This window comes from Rousettus aegyptiacus, unplaced genomic scaffold, assembly GCF_014176215.1.
Source record: "Rousettus aegyptiacus isolate mRouAeg1 unplaced genomic scaffold, mRouAeg1.p scaffold_m13_p_15, whole genome shotgun sequence".
NCBI lineage: Eukaryota > Metazoa > Chordata > Mammalia > Chiroptera > Pteropodidae > Rousettus > Rousettus aegyptiacus.
This window is the reverse complement of record NW_023416290.1, coordinates 34,050,910-34,072,035: the sequence shown is the minus strand read 5'-3', so window position 1 is coordinate 34,072,035 and position 21,126 is coordinate 34,050,910. Positions and strand designations below refer to the sequence as shown.

Sequence of the window (21,126 nt, the reverse complement as noted above, 5' to 3'; positions counted from 1 at the left end):
CAGTGTGGTACTTGGAATATTTTATGTTTATTTTCAAATTGCCATGTAGATGTGCCAGCCTGTCATCCAAAAGTACTTTATCAGTCCCAAAATGTATTTCCGAAACTACTAAAATCAGTCTAAAACATTTTGACCATTTTCTTAAGTAACAGCATGAAAAGTTATAATGTAAAATAAATCAAATGCTACACCCATCTTTTCTACTTTTTAAACTTAATTATTTAATAAATCTACTTTTTTAAGTAATGACGAATGTTGGTGGCTATTATTCACAATACCAATTGTGATGCATTGATAATTTAGTGGCACTGTAATTATGGCCAACAATGAAAATTATGAATCAAGTGTCTGAGGAATGGAGCTTGTGTTCAATAATAAGAGATAGAGTTCTGGGCATCTGTATAGAGGACAGTGAGTCTTAAGGTGGGGGGGCCTGTGTTGTTTGAAAAATCAGAATTTTTTTTTAACAATGAAAAAAAAATGCCCACTTTTAAATCAATAATTGTAAATGCTGATATTAACTCTGTGCTACATGTTTACTTATCAAGTGAACTCTTTACATGCACTATCTCTTTAATTCTTTTTTTTTCCCCATGTTTATCACTGCCTCTTTGATCAGGTATTTGTCCAAAATTAGCTGTCCCAAAGCGATTTGACTTTTATGGAATAAACTAATTTCAGTTTATGCCACAGGCTTCTTTTCTTCTGTGGCGGGTGTCTTTTCCACGGGCTTCTCAGATGCCGGTTTCTTGGTAGTTGCAGCCTTTTTTCCCACCAAAGGCTTCTGCTTCACATCACCAACAGCCGTCTTTCCTTTCTTCCCCACCACAGGCTTCTTGCCTGGAGCCCCCTCCTTCTCACCTGATTTGGCTTCTAGCGCTGCTGTTGCTTTATCTACTCGGAGCTTGTGATTCTTGGCCTGGCAAAGAATGTTGTTTTGGTGCATGGTCTGCGGCTTCACCATGAGTCTCAGGTTTTTCAGTGGCTTCTTCTTTAGGACTCTGCAATGAATCTTGCATGATACTCGGAGGGCTCCCTGATTCTCTGGCTTTTTCAAGATTTGGCTAAAGTCTGTATAGAGAGAGCATCTTGTGCATGGGAAGGTTGTAGTTACTCTTGAGAGAGGCAGCTTTACGCCAAGTGCCGTACAGATCATCTAACCTGCGGAAAACACTTTCAGTCCAAGTGCAGAAACGGCCCGTGTGCCCACCAGGAGCAATCTTCGAAATGTTCAGTTTGCTTACATTAAGCAGAATAATCCCTGGATGTTTCTGAAGGCTTTGATGATGCCATTGTCCTCATTATAGATGCTGCAAGGTCCCCTGCTCTGGATATGGCGACGGTTTCTCATTTAGCCCTTGCCAGCTCTCTTTGCTGAGAGGCGTAGACCTATTTTACATCATTCCAAGTCTTAAACTTCTTAAGAAGCAAAACAGCCTCCTAGATCTTCTTGTAGCCTTCAACTTTATCTTCAACCACCAATGGAAGTTCAGGAAGTTCCTCAATACGATGACCTTGAGCCATGACCAGTGCTGGTAAGGCCGAGGCAGCCGGGGCAGGGCAGACACGACATCGCTTCTGTGCTGTGTTCACTCTGTGGTGCCAGCGGTGCCAGGTTTCGGTTGGTGCAAACACGTGGCCCCCACAGCACATGTTGCCAAAAGCACCCTGGCCAGAAGGATGATCCCACCGCCTCGAACTCTGGGAATTAGAGCCACACAGCTCTGCAAGTCCCCCATGACTCAGCAGCGGTTTGATGACCTGCTGCTAATTCACTGACAGCATGGGGCTGTCTGTTGTTTTTGTACAAGTTGGTGTGAATAAAGTTCACAATATCTGGTTGCATGGGAGCCTTGAACAGAGCTGGCAAAGTGACATTTTTGCCAGATGATTCCACCTTTTCAGAGTACACCGATATCAGTGGACGAGCACATGCTGCGGCGGAGAGAGGGGAAGGCCCTGCACCTCTCAACCCAGTGGCTCCCACAGGAAAAAGCTCTTCAATTCTTATAACCACTCTGTGAGGCTGGTTCAATAATATATTCCCACCTTATGGAAGAAGAAGCTAAAGCTTCAACAAGGGTAGTGACTTGCACAAAGTCATGTAGTAAGTGGTGATGAAGCTGGGATTTGAATCCAGACCTGTAAGCTCTACAATTCCTGCTCTTAGGCCCTGTGTAAACTGCTTGTAAACTACAAACAAACAAATATAAAAAGAAAGAAAGAAAGAAAAAAGAGAGGGAGGGAGGGAGAGAGAGAGAGAAAGAAGAAAAGGAAAGAAAGAGGGAGAGAGAGAGATAAAGCAGGAAGGAATAAGAAGGAAAGGAAGGAGGGTAAGGGAGGCTTTCTTGTCGTGTTGTCTGTTCTGTTCTTGTTCGTCTTCCGCTTCCTTCCCGTCCTTCCTTCCTTCGTCCTCCCCCTCCCTCCCTCCCTCCTCCCTCCTCCTCCCTCCCCCCGCCTTCCCTCCCTCCCCCTTCTCTCTCTCTCTTTTTCTCTCTCTCTCTCTCTCTCTCTCCCCCTCCCTCCCGCCCCTCCCTCCCTCCTCCCTCCCTCCATCCCTCCCGCCCTCCATCCCTCCCTCTAATCCAAATTTAGTTCCATAAAATATCAGGTACTTGGGCTACCTTTAGCCTGGGGGAGGGCGGGAGGTGGGATGACATCAATATATCAAAGTGCACAATAGTAAGACAAAACATAAAGATGCTTTTCTGTTGTAACATTTTAGGGCAGTCAAAATACAAGGGGAAGAGAAAAATCATCCTTTAGAAGAAAAAGGAGGTCTTTAACCAGACTGATCTTAAAATTTTAAGTTAGAATACTATCCTTCCTTCTGAGATTCTTGAACTGCTTAGAAATATCAAGCATTTCCTTTAGCAACCTTGTGATCATTTTTCTGAACTTGCTCATATTCCCATTCTAGGTTCTCTTGGAGCTGGCAAATGTACTTAACCAAAACCTTTTAATTATCATGTGAGTTTTTATAAAACCTGTAGAATTAAACTTCTGACCCTATGTTGAGCTTCTATGCCAATTAGAAAGGTTTATATGCTGTATATGATACCTTTTCTCAACAGTTATTAAGAAATACGTTAAAGAAGAAATTTCCAACAAATTAGGCACGTTTCACTTAAGTGATGCATACTGCTCGCAGTGGCAAAGCCCAGGCAAGAACGGGCTCTCTGACTCCAGAATTTGTGCTATTAACTTTTGTTTTTAATTTAGCTTTTATTTCGGTTGCTAATCCTTTATGCTGAAAAAATTCAACAGACAGGCATTCTTTGTATTTTCTCTACCGATTATTTTAATTGATAATAACTTAAAAGGTAGCGCTTTTTGTCATTTAAACTTAGCTTTCATCTGATTTAAGACAGATATAAATGAAGTGATGTCATATTCATGGCAGCATAAGTCATTCCTCTTCTCTCTCTCTTTTTATAACAACTAACTAGATATCTATAGCTGAACAGAAGTACCTCTGCATGTTACATCAAGAGACACGCCAGTCTACCTATGCACCTGAGAATAAGAAAAACAGTTCCTTAGTAAGGGCTGTGGATCCAAGGGGTTTGGAGAACCTGTTCTATAGCCACTCACCACGATGGAGGCAAAAAGGGCCTGGAGAGTGCAAAACTGGGCAGACACTCACAAAAGAGAATTGGTGGAAGTCCAGCCTGTCTGAGGGACGGTTTCAGCATGCCATCCGTGGGAGAGAGTTGGGTTTGGATGCAGAGAAAAAGGAAGGCATTCACCAGGTGGCCCCTCTCCCCAGGGCAACACCGCAAGGTGCTGGGCTTTCGACCTGGCAGTGGCGGCCTCTGTGGCAGAGGAAACAGGAAAAGGTGACCTCTCCCATGAGGAGGTGGAAAGCAAAAGGGGTGAGTAAATGCCAGTTACCACAGCTGTGTGGGTTTCCCAACTCATTCCTTTCCAGCAGCACCCACATTTCAGAGGTGGGACCTCCATGTCTGGGCAAAGGAAGAAGAAAGGAAGGTAAGCAATTAAGAATATCAAAGGGCATTAAAGAAATACATTTCCTGGTATCTGCTTCAGGACTTTAGCAGGAAGTTTGCTCACAAACTGCTCAAGGAACCCCTCACCAAGCTGTGTGCACCTCGCAATGGCCCAAGCACCAGACCCACACCTCACCTCCCTTAATGGCCAGCTTTTTGTGTGCACTCCTGAGAACATCCCAAGAGCCAGCTCCAGTAGACTTAGTGGATGCCCCTTAACAGACCAAGATCTATAGGCAAGGAAGAAACCGCAAACTCAAGCTGTAGTGCCACAGCCTGGAGTACAAAAGAAAGGGTTCTAATAGCCAGCCTGCTGAATTATAAGAACCAAAGAGGCTGTAGACCCTTAGTTAAGAAGGTGTCTGCTACTTCAAATGGAAAAGCAGAAATGCATACCTACAAATACTGAACAATCAAGGAAATACGGTATCATAAAAAGAAAATAATTCTATAGCAACTGAATGCAAAGGCACAGAATACTGTAATCTAACTGATAAATCAAAATAGCTCATGAAGTAATTCAGTGAGCTACAAGAAAACTCAGAAAGACAATTCAATGAACTCAGGCATAAAATTAATGAACAGAAAGAGTTCTTTACCAAAGATATTATAAATAAGAACCAAACAAATTCTGGAGCTGATAAATTGAGATGAAGGATGCAAGAGGGAACACAGGTAACAGGTACATGAGATGAAAGAAAGAATAAGTGACTTAAAGAATATGAAAATAGAAATAATTTAAAAGAGGAGAGAGAACTAAGATCTAAAAAGAGTGAAGAAACCCTATGAGAACTATCAGATTCAATCAGAAAGGCTAATAGAATAATTGGTGTACGAGAAGAAGAGAATGAGAAGAGAGCAGAGATTATTTAAAGAAATAATAGCTGAGAACTTCCTAAACCTGGGGAAGGAATAATATACATGTTCTTGAAGCTAAATAAACACCCTATTATTTTAGTGCAAAAAGGCCTCCTCTGAGAAATATAAGGAAACTGTCAAAAATCAATTATAAAGAATCTTAAAGCAGTCAGGAAGGAAAAAAAGTAACCCACAAAAGAATTCCCATTAGGTTAGCAGTGAATTTCTCATCAGAAACTCTACAGTCTAGAAGAGAATGGAACTACATATTCAAAGTGCTGAAAGACGAAAAATGCCAGCCAAGGGTAATTTATCAGGCAAAGTTATCCTTTAGATAAAAGAAAGAAAAGGCTTTCCTAGACAAAAGCTGAGGGAGTTCACCATCACTAGCCCTGCCTTCCAAGAAATGACAAAAGAAGTTATTTAAGCTGAAATGAAAATATGCTAGTCAGAGACATGAAAACATATAAAAGTACAAAACACTCTGGTAAAGTTTTTTAAAAAGTCAGAATTAGAAAACTATAACTCTATATTAGAATGGTGTGTTAACCACTTAACCATAGTATAAATATTACAGGAAAAGTGTTAAAAATAACTATAGCTATATATTTGTTAACAAATACACAACATAAGAAGAAGTAAATTGTGACATCAAAAATATAAAAGGGGAGGAATAAAAAGGTGGAGGCTTTACAAGTGAAAGAGTTGCTAATATATAAAATGGACTCTTTTATCAAGAAGGTACTTTATGTAAGCCTCGTGGTAACCACAAAGCGAAAATCTACAGTAAATCCATGAAACAAAAAAAGAGATGGGAGAGACAAAACACACTACCATAAAAAACCACCAATTTACAGAAACAGGGGGAAAGAAATAATGGATATTCAAAGCAATAAGAAGCCAAACAATAAGATAGCAGTAGTAAGTCCTAATATATCAATAATTACTCTGAATATAAATGAGTTACACTTATCGATCAAAAGGCACAGGTGGCTGGATGGACGAAAATAGCGAGACCAAATATATGCTGCCCAAAGGAGATTTATCTCAGCCCTAAAGACACACAAAGTCTCAAACTGAAGGAATGAAAGAAGAAATTCCATGCAAGTGGAAACCAAAAGAAAGCAGAGTAATCATACTTATTTCAGACAAAATAGACTTTAAGGCAAAAAATATGACACAAAGAAGGTTATTATATAATGATAAAGGGTTCACTCCATCAAGAAGATATAGCAATTATAAATACATATGCATCCAACATTAGAGCACCTAAATATATTAAGCAGATACTAACAGATCTGAATGGAGAAATAGACTATACAATAATAGTAAGGGGCTTCAATTCCCCATTGTCAGCAATTCATAGATCATTCAGACAAAAAATGAACAAGGAACTATATGAATTGACCTATAAATACTTAGACCAAGTGGACTTAATAGACATATAGAACATTCCATGCAAAAGCAGCAGAATATGCATTCTTCTCAAGTGCACATGGAACATTCTCCAGGACAGATCATATGACAGGACACAAAACAAGGCCTAGCAAGTTTAAGAAGACTGAAATTATATCAATTATCTTATGTGAACCGAATAGACTGAAATTAGAAATCAATAAGAGGAAAGCTGGAAAATTAACAAATAAATTAAAATAAACACACTTCTAAACAATTGGTCAAAGACGAAAATGAAAAATTATCTCAAAACAAATGAAAATGGAAACACAACATATCAAATTCTATGGGATTATGCAACAGTTCTGAGAGAAAAGTTTAAAGCAGTAAATAGATATATTAAGATATTAGAAAGATCTTTAGTAAACAACCTAACTTTATACTTCGAGAAATTAGAAAAAAAGAACAAATTAAGCCTGAAGTAAGCAGAAGGAAGGAAATCATATCAGAGCAGAAATAAATGAAATAGAGACCAGAGAAACAATAGAAAAGATTAACAAAACTAAGAGCAGGTTTCTCAAAAAGATAAACACAATTGACAAAACTTTAGCTAGACTAAGAAAAAAAGAAGACTTAAGTAAATAAAATTAGAAATGAAAGAAGAGACATTGCAATTGATGCTACAGAAATACACAAGATCAAAAGAGACAACTATAAACAATTATATACCAACAAATTAGACAACCTAGAAGATATGAGTAAATTTCTAAAAACAAACACTTAAAACGACTGAATCAAGATGAAACAGACAATCTGAACAAACTAATAATGAGTAAAGAGATTGCATTAGTAATCAACACCTCCTGACAAAGGAAACCCCAGGACCAGAAAGAATTCTACCAAACGTTTAAAGAAAAATTAATGCCAGTACATCTTGAACTCTTCTAAAACATTGACGAGAAGTAGACACTTTCAAACTCATTCTATGAGGCCAGCATTACTCTATCACCAAAACCAGATAAAAATATTAAGAAGAAAAAAAAAACCAGAGGTCAATATCTCTGATGAATATAAATGCAAAAACTTTCAACAAAATATTAACAAACTGAATTCAAGAACACATAAAAAGGATTACACAACACAAGCAAGTGGGATTTATCTCTGGGATGCAAGAATGGTTTGACATATGCAAATCAGTAAATCTAATAAACATATTGATAGAATAAAAGATAAAAAAATCACATGGTCATCGCCACAGATTATGCACTCAACATAATGGCACACCCCTTTTAATAAAAATCCTCAATAGATTGAGTATTGAAGGAACATACCTCAACATAATAAAGGCCAAATACAACAAGGCCATAGCAACCTCATATTCGGTGGTGGAAAATTGAAAATTTTTTTTCTAAGATCAGAAATAACAAAGTTGTAGTTATAAAATCAACCAACAGAAATCTGTTGTATTTCTATAAACTAATAATGAAACATCTGGAAAAAAAAACTATTGAATTCACAATGGAATCAAAAACAATAAAATACCTAGGACTAAATTTACCCAAGGAAATGAAAGACTGTACAACAAAAAACATAAAATTTTTGGAAAGAAATCAAAAAAGACACAGAGAGACACCCTGTGTTCACAGATTGGAAGAATTAATATTATTAAAATGTTCATACTACCCAAAGTTATCTAAAGAGTCAACTTAATCCCTATCAAAATTCCAAAGGCATTCATTCTTCACAGATAGAAAAAAAATCCTAAAATGTGTATGGAACAATGAAAGACTGAATAGCAAAGCAATCATAAGAAAGAACAGACCAGAAGTATCACACTTCCTGATTTCAAACTATAGCTGACCCTTAAAAACTGGACAGGTTAGGGTCAATGACTACCCACACAGTCAAAAATCCATGTATTATATAAGTTGGTCCTCTACATATGTAGATTCCCAACTGTGGATCAAAAATCAAGTTGATTTTTTAAATCTGCATATAAATGGACCCTTGCAGTTCAAACCCACTTTGTTCAAGGGTCAACTGTATGCTACAAAGCTATAGTAATAAAACGGTATGATCTTGGCATAAAAAGACACATAGATCAATGAAACAGAATAGAGTCCAGAATTAAACCCCTGCATATACAGTCAATTAATATTTAACAAGGGAGCCAGAACGCCCAATGAAGAAAGATTAACTTCTTCACCAAATGGTGCTGGGGAAACTAGATAACTACATGCAGAAAAATAAAATTGGAGCCCTACTTTATACGATACATAAAAATTAAGTCAAAATGGATCAGAGACGTAAACATTAAGATTTGATACCATTAAAGTCCTAGAGGAAAACATAGAGAAGAGATCCTCGACATTGGTCTTGGCAATGATTTTTGAATATGACACCAAAAGCAGAAACAACAAAAGCAAAAATCAACAAATGGAACTACATCGAACTTAAAAGCTTTTGTACAGCAAAAGAAGCAGTCAACGAAACGAAAAGGTAACCTGTATTGAATAAGGAGTTAATTTAAAAAAATATATATATATATATATATATATAGAGAGAGAGAGAGAGAGAGAGAGCTCTTGTAACTCAATAGTTAAAAATTTGAAAATGGGCAGAGGAGCAAAATAGAAAATTTTCCAAAGACATCCAAATGGACAACAAGCATCTGAACAGATGCTCACCATCATTAACCAGAAAAATTCAAATCAATACTACAATGAAATATCATCACATCGCTCTTGTTAGAAAGTCTATTATCAAATAAACAAGAAATAACAAGTGTTGGTGAGGATGTGGAGAAAAGGGAACACTGCATCGTCGGTGGGAATGAAATCGGTTTGGCAACTAGGAAAAACAATATGAAGTTTCCTCAAAAATTTAAACATAGATTTACCACAGATCTACCAATTCTACCTCTGGGTAAATACCCAAAGTAAATGAAAGCAGGATATCTAATAGTATATGCACACGCATGTTTATTGCAGCATTATTCATAATTGCCAAGATATGGAAGCAACCTAAGTGCCCACTAACAGATGAATGATAAAGCAAATGTGATTATACACACGCAATAGAATATTATTTAGCCAAGAGAAAGAAGGACATTCTACCATTTGTGATAACATGGACCTTGAGAATATTATGCTAAGTGAGATAAGTCAGACAAAGATAAACATTGTGTGATACTTATATGTGTAATCTACAAAAGCCCAACCAGCAGGGTTCTGGTTTAAGGTGATGGTGTAGGAAAATCCTGAACTCACCTCTTCCTGTAAACATATTTATCTACAACTATATATGGAACAATTTCCCCTAGAAAAACAAAACAAAACAAAACTAGCTAAGCGACTCCTACACATTGGGCAAAAAGAAATCCACATTGAAGCAAGTAGGAGAGGCTGACACAATCTATCTCACCATAACCCCCACCCCTGGTGCAGACACCCTAAATCAGGAGGAAACTCAAAATTTAGAGCTTCTCCCTAAGGAGTGAAAGTTTTGAACCTCACACTTGAGAGATGAGCCCTGCAAGTATCTAGCTTTGAAAACCAGCGTGACTTGCATCCACAATAACTACAAGGATTTGGTGAACTAAAAAATGACTCCTAAAGGTCTTAAAGTGCTCATGTGCTTGGACTCACCCAACCCAGGGACCAGAATAGAGGCAGGTGATTTAGAGGCACCTAGAATTCCTGTAAAAAGCTTGTTTGCTTAGGCTATGGGGCAGGCATTGAATACACAACTAGGGGCCTACAGGGGTACTCTCCAGAGATGGAGGCTGGTGGGTGCCATATTTCCACTCTCTTTCTGCCTCTCTCCAGCTTGCTAGTATCTCTGGAAAAGAAACTTGTCCCCTCCTCTAATACTTTAATTTTTGTGGCTGCCACCAGGGGACACTTTCAGATTGCTTGGCTTTGGGGCCATTGGGGCTTATGCTCACGAGTTCTGCAGGACGGTAACAAGTGGAGAAAGTGTTCTTACTAACTATCATCCCCAGTACACAACAAGAGGCAACAGACCGAGGCATCCAGCCTTACTGTGTAAGAGGCCTATTAGATTATACTCATAGCTGCAGCCTGAGGGCCAGGCTTCTAATTAACCACACATGTAAGGGTCCTCTCCAGAGACCCCAAAGGCAGGCACTCTCCCCCTGCTGCACTCTAGAATGTGAGTATCTTCCAGAGAGGAGCTTGTACATGTGTCTGGTGCCCCGGCTGCTCTCCAGGGTACACTACTTGATCACCTAGCTCTGGTGGCCAGTGGGGCTTGCATTCCTGGTCCCATGGAACTGGAACAAATGAAGAGACAATTCTTCGCCTGCTACCACCCCCAGGGCACTGTGCAAACAATAGAATGAAATACACCCCTATGCATTCTATGGAAAAGGTCTATTTGTTGTTTTAGAGCTTCACCCTGAGGGGCAGACTTCTGGTTTAGCACAGGTCTAGAAGCCTGCTGGGGTGCACTGACAGGACAGAAGTCAGTGGCTGTGATCTTTCTACTTTCCCTCTACCTCGCTCCAAGTTGCTGGTATCTTTCAAAAAGAAGCTTGTACATTTGCCTGGCATCTCAATTTTTGTGACTGATGTCCACGGGACACCTGGCTCCAGTGGCCAGCAGGTCTTATGCTTGCAGTCACACAGAACTGTACATATTTTCATACTTTCAAATCTGCTAGGTCTGAGGGTCTGGCTTCCAATCAGTCTGCATCTAGGTGCTGACTTGGATTCTCCCCTCTGAAACACTGATAATTCTTGGCACACCCTCAACTACAGGGAGCCATAAAAACAAATTAGCCTGCTCGGACAGTCACAAATTTTTGAGAGACAGTCAGGAGATAGAGCAGGGTTGCATCTCCTATACAAGCTGCTCCTTCAAGGCAGGGAGAAAGTAGCTGTTTTAAATAAACACAGACACAAGCAAAGTCAAGTAAAATGAAGAAACAAGGGAAGAGTTTCCAAGAGAAAGAACAAGATAAAACCTCAGAAAAAGTCTCTATGAAATGAGAATAAATGATTTACCTGATAAAGAACTTAAAATAATGGTCATAAAGATGCTCATTGAATTTGGGAGAAGAATGGATGAACGAAGTGAGAATTTCAATGAAGAGAGATAAAATATTAAAAAGTACCAAATAGAAGTCACAAGGCCGAAGAATACAATACCTGAACTGAAAAACACACTGGAGAGATTCAGCACAGACAAGATGAAACAGAGGAAAGGATCAATGAGCTCACAGACAAGGCAGAGAAGAAGAGAGCGGGGAGGGGGGGGAGGGGGGAGGAGGAAAGAATGAAAGAAAGAAAGGAAAAAAAGAAATGTTAGGCAGCAGTCCCTAACCTTTCTGGCACCAGGGACCAGTAGTCCTAAGAGAATCTAATGCCTGATGATCCAAAGTGGAACTGGGGAGGTGATACTGGCACTGGGGAGCAGCTGCAAATACAGAAGCTTCACTCTTTCACCTGCCACTCACCTCCTGCTGTGCGGCCTGGTTCCTAAAAGGCCACAGACCAGTACCAGTCTGTGGCCCAGGGCTGCAGGTCTCCTGGCTTAAAGGACTTATGGAATAACATCAAGCAGATGAACATTTGCACTATAGGGGTCCCCCCAAAAAAGAGAAATGGGCAGATAACATATTTGAAGAAATAAGGGCTGAACATTTCTAACACCTGGGAAAGGAAACAGATATCTAGATCCAGAAAGCCTGTAGATTTACGAAATGATGAACTCAAAAAGACCAACACCAAAGCGTATTATAATTAAAGTGACAAAAGTGAAAGACAAGAAGAGAATCTTAAAATCAGCAAAAGCGAAACAACCTGTCACATACAAAGAAACCCTTATAAGACTATGAGCAGATTTTTCAGAGAAGCTTTGTGTGCCAGAAAAGAGTAACATAATACACTCACGCACTGGGGAAAATCAAGAATACTCTACCTGGCAAAAGTGTTACTCAGAATTGAAAGAGATAGAGAATTCTTCAGAGAAGCGAAAGCTAAAGGAGTTCATCCTTACTAGACCAACCTTACAAGAAATATTAAAGAAACTTTAAGATGACACTAAAGGGCAGTAATTAGTAATAGAAAAATATATAAAAGTATAAATTTCATGGTAATAGTAAATATGTAGTAAAATTCAGAACAATCTAATATAAATGTGTAGTTTAATAACTTATAAAGCTAGTATAAAGGTTAAAAGATAAAAGTAGTAAAAATAATTATAACTACAATAATTTGTTAAATTTAACAAAGGAGGTGAAAAACTTGTATGCTGAATACTATCAGACGCAGATGAAAGAAATTTAAGAAGACACAAATATATAGAATGATATTATGTGCTCATGGATTGGAAGACTCTATATCAATAAAATATCCATATGACCCAGCCCAATCTATAGATTTAATAAATCCCTATCAAAATTACAATGACATTTTTTACAGCAATAGAAAAAAATCTTAAATATGTATGGAACCAGAGAAAATCAAAAATAATCATAGTAATCTTGAGAAGAAAAAACAAAGCTGGAGGCATCATGCTCTCTGATTTCAAACTATATTACAAACCAATATAATTAAAACAGCATAGCGGCATAAAAAACAGATATATAGATCAATGGAACAAATTGGGGAGCAAAGAAATAAACCCATGTATATATGGTCAATTAATATATGATGAAGCAGCCAAGGATATACAATGGGGAAAGGACAGTCTCTTCAATAAATGATGTTAAAAAAAACTGGACCACTATCTTACACTGTATACAAAAATTAACTTAAAATGGATATAGGAGTTGAACACAAGCCCTAAAACCATAAAACTCTCAGAAGAAAACATAGGCAGTAAGCTCCTTGACATTGGTCTTGGCAATGAATTTGTGTAAATCGAAGGTAACAAAAGTAAAAATAAACAATTGAGACTACCAAACTAAAGAGCTCTGACAGCAGAAGAAACCATCAAAAAAATGTAAAGGCAATCTATGAAATGGGAGAAAATATTGGCAAATTACATATCTATTAAGGAGTTAATATCTAAAATATACAAAGAACTCATAGAATTCCATAGCAAGAAAATAAACAGTCTCTTTAACAAATGGGCAGAGGATCTGAATAGACGTTTCTCCAAAGAAGAAACACATAACTAATGAGTACATGAGGAGGTACTTTACATCACTATATATCAGGGAAATGCAAACCCAAACCTCACACCTGTTAGAATGGCTGTTATAAAACAGGCAAGAAATAACAAGCATTGGCAAGAATTTGGAGAAAAGGGAAGCGTTTGCACGGTAGGTAGTAATGTAAATTGGTGCAGCCACTATGGAAAATACAAGGGAGGTCCTGAAAAGATTAAAAGTTGAACTACCATGTGATCTAGCAATTCTACTGCTGAGTGTCCAAAAGAAATAAAAACATTAACTTAAATATATATCTGCACCTCTATGTTCACTGAAGCAGTGTTTACATTAGTCAAAAATTGGAAACAACCTTTATTCATTCACTTATTGATAAGTGAATGAATAAAGGAAATGTGGTATATATACCCACTGGAATATTGTTCAGCCATAAAAAAAAGAAAATCTTGTCGTTTATGACAACATACATGGACCTTAAGGACATTATTCCAAGTGAAATGAGTCAGACAAAGAAAGAGAAATACTGTGTGATATCACTTATTTGTGGAATCTAAAAACAAACAAACAGACAAACAAACAAAAGAAAATACCCAAGTTCATATTGGTGCTTGCTAAAGTCGGGGGTATGGGATGGGTAAAATATCAAAAGGTACAAAGTTTCACTTATGAAATAAGTCCTGGGATATAAGGTACAGAATGGTGACTCTAATTGACAATACTATAATGCACATTTGAAAATTGCCAAGAGTATATCTTAAAAGTTCTTGTCACACACACAAAAATATAACTATCATGGTAAACGTACTAGATTTATTGTGGTGATCATTGCACAATATATACAAATATTGAAAGATTATGCCATCTATCTAAAATTAATAAAATGTTATATGCCAATTATAGGTCAATAAAATATTTATATATATATTTTTAAAAGCCAGTCTCATAAAAACAGAGTTAAATAGAGGTTACCAGAGGCCCAGGACATATGACAGATACTGTTTAAGGGTTACAAACTTGATCAAGGGCGCTAATCATCAGAGAAATGCAAATTAAAACTACAATGAGATATCACCTCACACCTGTCAAATGGTTATCATCAATAAATGAAAGTACAACAAATGTTGTTGAGGATATAGAGAAAAAGGAACCCTTTTACACTGTTGGTGGGATTGCAAATTCATACAGCTTCTATGGAAAACATAGAAGTTTCCTCAAAAAATTGAAAATGGATATACATTTTAACCCAGCAATTGCACTTCTGGGTATTTATCCAAAGAAAACCAAAACAATAATTTGTAAAGATCTATGTATCCCTATGTTCACAGCAGCACTATTCAACATATGTGAGCAACCTAAATGTCCATCAACAATTGAATAAAGAAGTTATGGTTCATATATACAATGAAATATTATGCAGCCATAAAAAAATGAAATCTTACCATTTGCAACGACATGGATGGACTTAGAGGTTATTATGCTGAGTGAAATAAGTCAGAGAAGGATAGATATCATATGATTTCACTTATATGTGGAATCTAAGTAACGAGAAGAACAAACTAATCAAAAACTTACTCACAAATATAGAAGACAATCTGGTGACAGCCAGAGGGAGTGGGGTTGGGGGCTTGGGAGAAAGGGGCGAAGGGTTAAAGAAGTACTAATTAGCAGTTGATAGATGGTCATGGGTTTGGGGAGCACGGCATAGGGAATGCAGTCAGTAGTAATGTAATGGTTGTGTGTAGAGCCAGAGGAGAGAAAGAACAATCAGGGAGATCATTTCATAAACTATATAAATGTCTAAATAATGCACTGTATACTTGAAACTAATAACAAAATAAAAATTTTGAAACAGCCAACCTCATTTAAAAAAAAGAGTTACATGGGGGTGACCAGGGGCCCGGGGCATATGACAGCTGCTATTTCAGGTACAAACTTGCAACTAGAGACCTAATGCGCTGTACAGTGAATGTAGACTACAGTTTTGCATTGTAATTATCAAACTTGCTAAGAGACTTAATTACTCTGACTACTAAAAAAAAAAATAATTATATAATGTGATAGATGTACTAATTATTGCTACAATGGCAATCATAGTATATAAATGTATCAAATTAACATGTTTTAAACCTTAAATTTATACAATATGTCAAAAATATTTTAATAAAATGATAGGTGACCACTAATATGTTTTGTAACATTTGAGTATAAACAGATTCAGCTCCCACTCTCCCTGTGAAGAAACAAATCAGAGGCTTGTAGAGAGATGGTATGTTTATCACTTGTGAATACACTGGAAGAGTTTTAGTATGCCACAAACAAGGTATCCTTACACTATTTCCTTCCTTTGATACATGGCAATTTGGAACATCACATCTTGCCCTGACTTGAGGGTTTTTTTGTTGTTGTTGTTGATGCTCTTTGTTTTTGCTACAACCAAGTTTTATTTTTATATGAATTCTAGTTAACTTTTTTAATTGAGGTATTTATACATAGGTACAAAATTCTGAAGAGTACAGCTTTATGATTTTTAGCCAATGTTTATAATCATCATGTAATTACCACCAGATCAAGATACAGCACTCTAGGTGGCTCCTTTGTGCCTGCATTCAGTTAATAGTCAACCCTCCTCCAAAGATAAACACTTTTTCTGCATCTCTCAGTATGCATCTGTGTTAGCTGGTTCTGAGCTTCCTAGAAATAAATTCACACAGAACGGACTCTTGTGCTTTGTCTCTGCTCAACATTGTGTCTGTGAGATTTATCTATCTTGCGTGTAGCAGTAGTTTGCTCTTTTGTTGCTGTATAGTATTTCATTGTACGAGTATACCACAATTCATCCATTCTATTGTGGAATGGAAACGGGTTTAAAGTCTTTGCCTGTTATGAGAAAACAAGTGATGCCTAGGCTGTTGCATCACAGAAAAAGAGGCAAGTGGGATATCATGCTGCAGTGACAATTTGTGCTCTAAGGGCACCAGCAGACTACAACTTGATTTAGTGCACTGGAACAAGTCAAAACCTCAGAGACAATGTAACACTGATAATTGCAGTACAATAGGCAGTTTCATATTAATTCCCAAACAAAGAGAAAATGTTTGTGGAAAAAAGCTCTGCAAATAATCAGAGCAAGTTTTAAAATGTAGATTATTAGTGTATTAATAAAATGAAATATTTTGATGTGTATATTATTACTATTACTTATGACTTTTATCAAACCTACATGTAATTTTCTTTCTCTTTACCTTTTCTCAAGGGTTATGAAGGGCTTTTGATATTTGAAGTAACTACAGGGATGACAACAAAGGCAATAATAACGAGTTAGGGATTTGCATTGAAATCCACCTCAGGATCCTAGATAAGGGTAGTTCAGCAAACTTCGCTGAAAAAAAAAAAAAGAAGAAGCAGACAATAGAGTCAGACCTTTCCCTCTGCAAGGGCACTTAAGGGTAGGGTTCTGACTGAATAGTCTCTGTAGCTTTAGTGCTTGGCACATGGTGGGTATTCAGTAAGCACTCACCGAGTAAATGATTCAAATATCGAATACTATTTTTTCTCATGTTATAAATTTCAAAAAGTGAAAAGTAATTACATGAAAGATTGCATACTTTTTATTTTTTGCTTTTCATTGAAATAATTCCAAACATAAGAAAAGCTGCAAGAATAGTATTGAGAATTTTCACATATTCTATTCTATATACTATATTCACCAGAATATAACATTTCGCCACATTTCCTTTACAAAAATAAATAAATAAAGACTTAATTGTTTTACAGCAGTTTCAGGTTTACAACAAAATTGAAATGAAGGTACAGAGATTTCTTTTATATCCCCTACCCCTACACGTACATAGCCACCATTACTCACCAGAATAGCACCCTTTCTACCAAGGGTAAATCATATTGACACATAACCTCAGAGTCCATAGTTAAACTTAGGGCTCACATTGTACATTTTTGGGTGTATATTCAATGAGTTTTGGACTAATGTATAATGACATATATCTATCATTATAATATCATACATATTATTTTTACTGCCCTCAAAATCCTGTACTCTGCCTAGTCATCTCTCTCCCAACACACACGCTCCTGCCAACCATTGATCTTTTTATTGTATCTATAGTTTTGCCTTTTCTGGAATGTTATATACTTGAAATCATATAGTATGCGGCCTCCTGACGATTGGCTTCTTTCAGTTAGTAATTTGCCTTTAATGTTCTTCCATGTTTATGGCTTGATAGTTTATTTCTTTTTACCACTGAATAATATTTTATTGTCTGGATGCTCCAGTTTATTGATCCATTCACCTACTGAAGGACATCTTGGTTGCTTCCAAGTTATGAATAAAGCTGCTATAAAAATCTGTGTAGACATAGGTGTTCAACTCATTTGGGTAAATATGAAGGAGCATGATCAATGGATTACATGGGGAGAATATGTTTTGCTTTCGTAAGAAATCCTAAATTCTTCCAAAGTGACCGTAGCATTTTGCATTCCCACCAGCAATGGATAAGAGTTCCTGTTGCTCCACAACCTTGTCAGCATTTGGTGTTGTCAGTGTTCTGGAATTTGGCCATCCTAGTAGGTGTGTAGTGGTGTCTCATCATTTTAATTTGCATTTCCCTGGTGACATATGATGTGGAGCATCTTTTTATATGCTCATTTGTAATCTATATATCTTCTTTGGTGAAATGTCAAGATCTTCAGCCCATTTTTTAATCAGGTTGCTTTCTTACTGTTGAGTTTTACGAGTCCATTGTATATTTTGGATAATAATCCTTTATTAGATATGTCTTTTGCAAATATTTTCTTCCAACATGTGGCTTTTCTTCTCATTTTCCAAATAGTGTCTTTCACAGAGCAGAATTTTTTTAATTTTAATGAAGTCCAGTTTATTAATTCTCTCTTGGATCGTATCTTTTGTGTTGTATCTAAAAAGGCATCACCATTCCCAGAGTCATCTAGTTTTTCTCCGACATTATCTTCAAGGAGTTTTATAGTTTTGCATTTTACCTTTACGTCCACGATCTATTTTGAGTCTAGATTTTTTTTCCCCGACATATAAATGTCCAGTTGTTTCAGCACCATTTCGTTGAAGAGATTATCTTTACTACATTGTAGTGTCTTTGTTCCTTTGCCAAAGATCAGTTGACTATATTTCTGGGGGTCAGTTTCAGGGATTTCTATTTTGTTCGATTGATCTATTTTTCTCTTCTTTCACCACACTAACCTATTTTGATTACTATGGATTTATAGTAAGTCTTAAAACTAGGTAGCCTTAGTATTTCAACTTCATTCTTCTCCTTCAATACTGTGTTGGCTTTCTGGATCTTTTGCCTTTCCACATAAATCTTACGATCAGTTTGTTGATATCCACAAAATTACTTACTGGGATTTTGATTGGATCACCTTGAATGTGTAGATCAAGTTGAGAACTGACATCTTGAAAATATTGATCATAGCTTCCTATTCATGAACATGAAATTTTCATTTATTTAATTTTTTGATTTCCTTCATCAACGTTTTATAAATTTTCTCACGTAGATCTTGTACATATTTTGTTAGATTTATACCTAAGTATTTTAGATTTTTTGGATGCCAATGTAAATGGTACTGTGTTTTTAATTTCATATGTCACTTATTCTTTATTAGTATATGGGAAAGCAATTGACTTTTGTGTATTAACCTTATATCCTGCAACCTTGCTGTAATCCCTTATTAGTTTCAGAAATTTTTTGGTCAATTGTTTTGGTTAATTGTCTCCCTAGACAATCACATTATCTGCAATAAATTCCATGTAATAAATTCCATGTTCTCATTATCCACTTTTAACAATTATCAATGCTTGGGCAATTTTGTTTTATCTATCTCCCTTCAACCCACATGTTCTAGATTATTTTGAAGCAAATTCCAAATAGCATATCATTTTACCTGTAACTATTTCAGAAGATAGCTATAAAAAGATGAGGACTCTTTATAAATTATAACCATAATACCATCATCATAGCTAAAAGAAACTAACAATTCCACAATATCATAAAATATTCAGTCAGCGTTCATGTTTCTCCAATTGTTTTATATTATATATGTAACATTTTTTAGAGGTTGTCTGAATCAGGATTTAACTTATTGGTATTGGTTGACATGTCTCTGACATATCTCTTAAGCTTCTCTTAATTTAAGGTTCCTAGTATTGACCACTAGTGATACTGGGCACTTTTTCCTTGCTCATTGGCCACTTGTATGTATATTTTATTTTGTGAAACATCTGTTCAAGTCCTTTACCAATTTTTTTTTTTTAAATTGGGCTTTTAACCCTTATTATTGAGATATAGAAGTTCCTTATATATATTTGTGTCTCAAATATTTTTTCCCATTCAGTGACTTGCCTTTTCATTTTCTTAGTGGTATCTTTTGAGGAGCAGAGGTTTTAATTTTGATAAAGTCCAATATATCAATTTTTTCTTATATGGTTTACGCTACTTAGGTCACCTGTCAGTACTCAGTAATGCAAAGGTATTACATTAATATTGTTAAACTCCTTCATGATTGTTGATGTCAGGGTGTAGAGGGGCAACAAACAGCAAAACCTTAGAGGCTAACCCAGTTACGACATTTTTCAATTGAGATGGAATTGACATATAACATTATATGATACAATATTTGTGTATATTGTAAAACGGTCAGCACACATAGTTAAACATTTTTTTTCTTGTAATGAGAACTTTGAGGTCTACTCTCTTAGCAACTCTCAAATATGCAATACAATATTATTAACTACAGTCACAATGCTGTACATTACATCCTTGTGACATTTATAACCGGTAGTTTATACATTTTGACAACTTTCACCCATTGTGCCCATGACATGCTTTTTAAAAGTGTCTTTATTGTTTTTGCTCTTTCACTTATTTTAAAAAGAATAGAACCTCTTAAAAACCAATTTAGAATAAAGCAGAAAGTAAAAGTCCTTTATAACTGACTGGGTGTTGGAGCGGATTGGGGATAGGGAGTTTTGGATTAAGTTAAATTCAGAAATGTAAAAATCATTCTTTTAGGATGCAATGGACATTTTTAAATGAGAGGTTTTGACATAGCCAAATCAAAACAATCATAGCCATGTCCATACCTCCAAATTAAAATATGCTCTGCATGGAGTAGTTGGATCAAAATATTTTGCTATACAGCTGAACATACTATTTTTAAAATCAAATTTAATTTTTTACTTTGAAACAATCACAAAATTATAGAAAAGTTGGAAATACAGTATGAAGAATTTTTTTTTCTAAACCATTTGAGAGTAAGTTGCCAACAAGATGCTCCTCAACCTAAATACTTTAGTGTTTGTTTCTTATAAAGGAATTCTCCCGCATGCCCACAACACCACCATCCAAGTTACTGACACATTACTACCATCCAATCCTTGGACTCCATTTAAATTTCTCCAATTGTTTCAATAATGTCCTTTATCGAAAAAGACTTTCGTTTAAAAGCATATGTTACATTTAGTTGTCATATCTGTTTTTCAACTTCAATTTGAAGCAATTCTTCCATCTATTCTTAATTTTCATGACCAGAGCAGTTTTGAACATTATAGACCAGTTTGGATATGTCTGATGATTCCTTATTATAAGATTGAGATCATATATTTTTGATGAAAATGTCAGAGAATTCATGCTGCTTTCTTCTCATTACATCCTATTAGCCGGCACATAGTTTCTAATT

General features: G+C 36.3%; 1 pseudogene; it reads right to left on the bottom strand.

Moving 5' to 3' along the window:
• Positions 1–682: 682 nt before the first annotated feature.
• Positions 683–21,126, bottom strand: part of LOC107502495 — a 53,465-nt pseudogene continuing 33,021 nt past the window's right edge.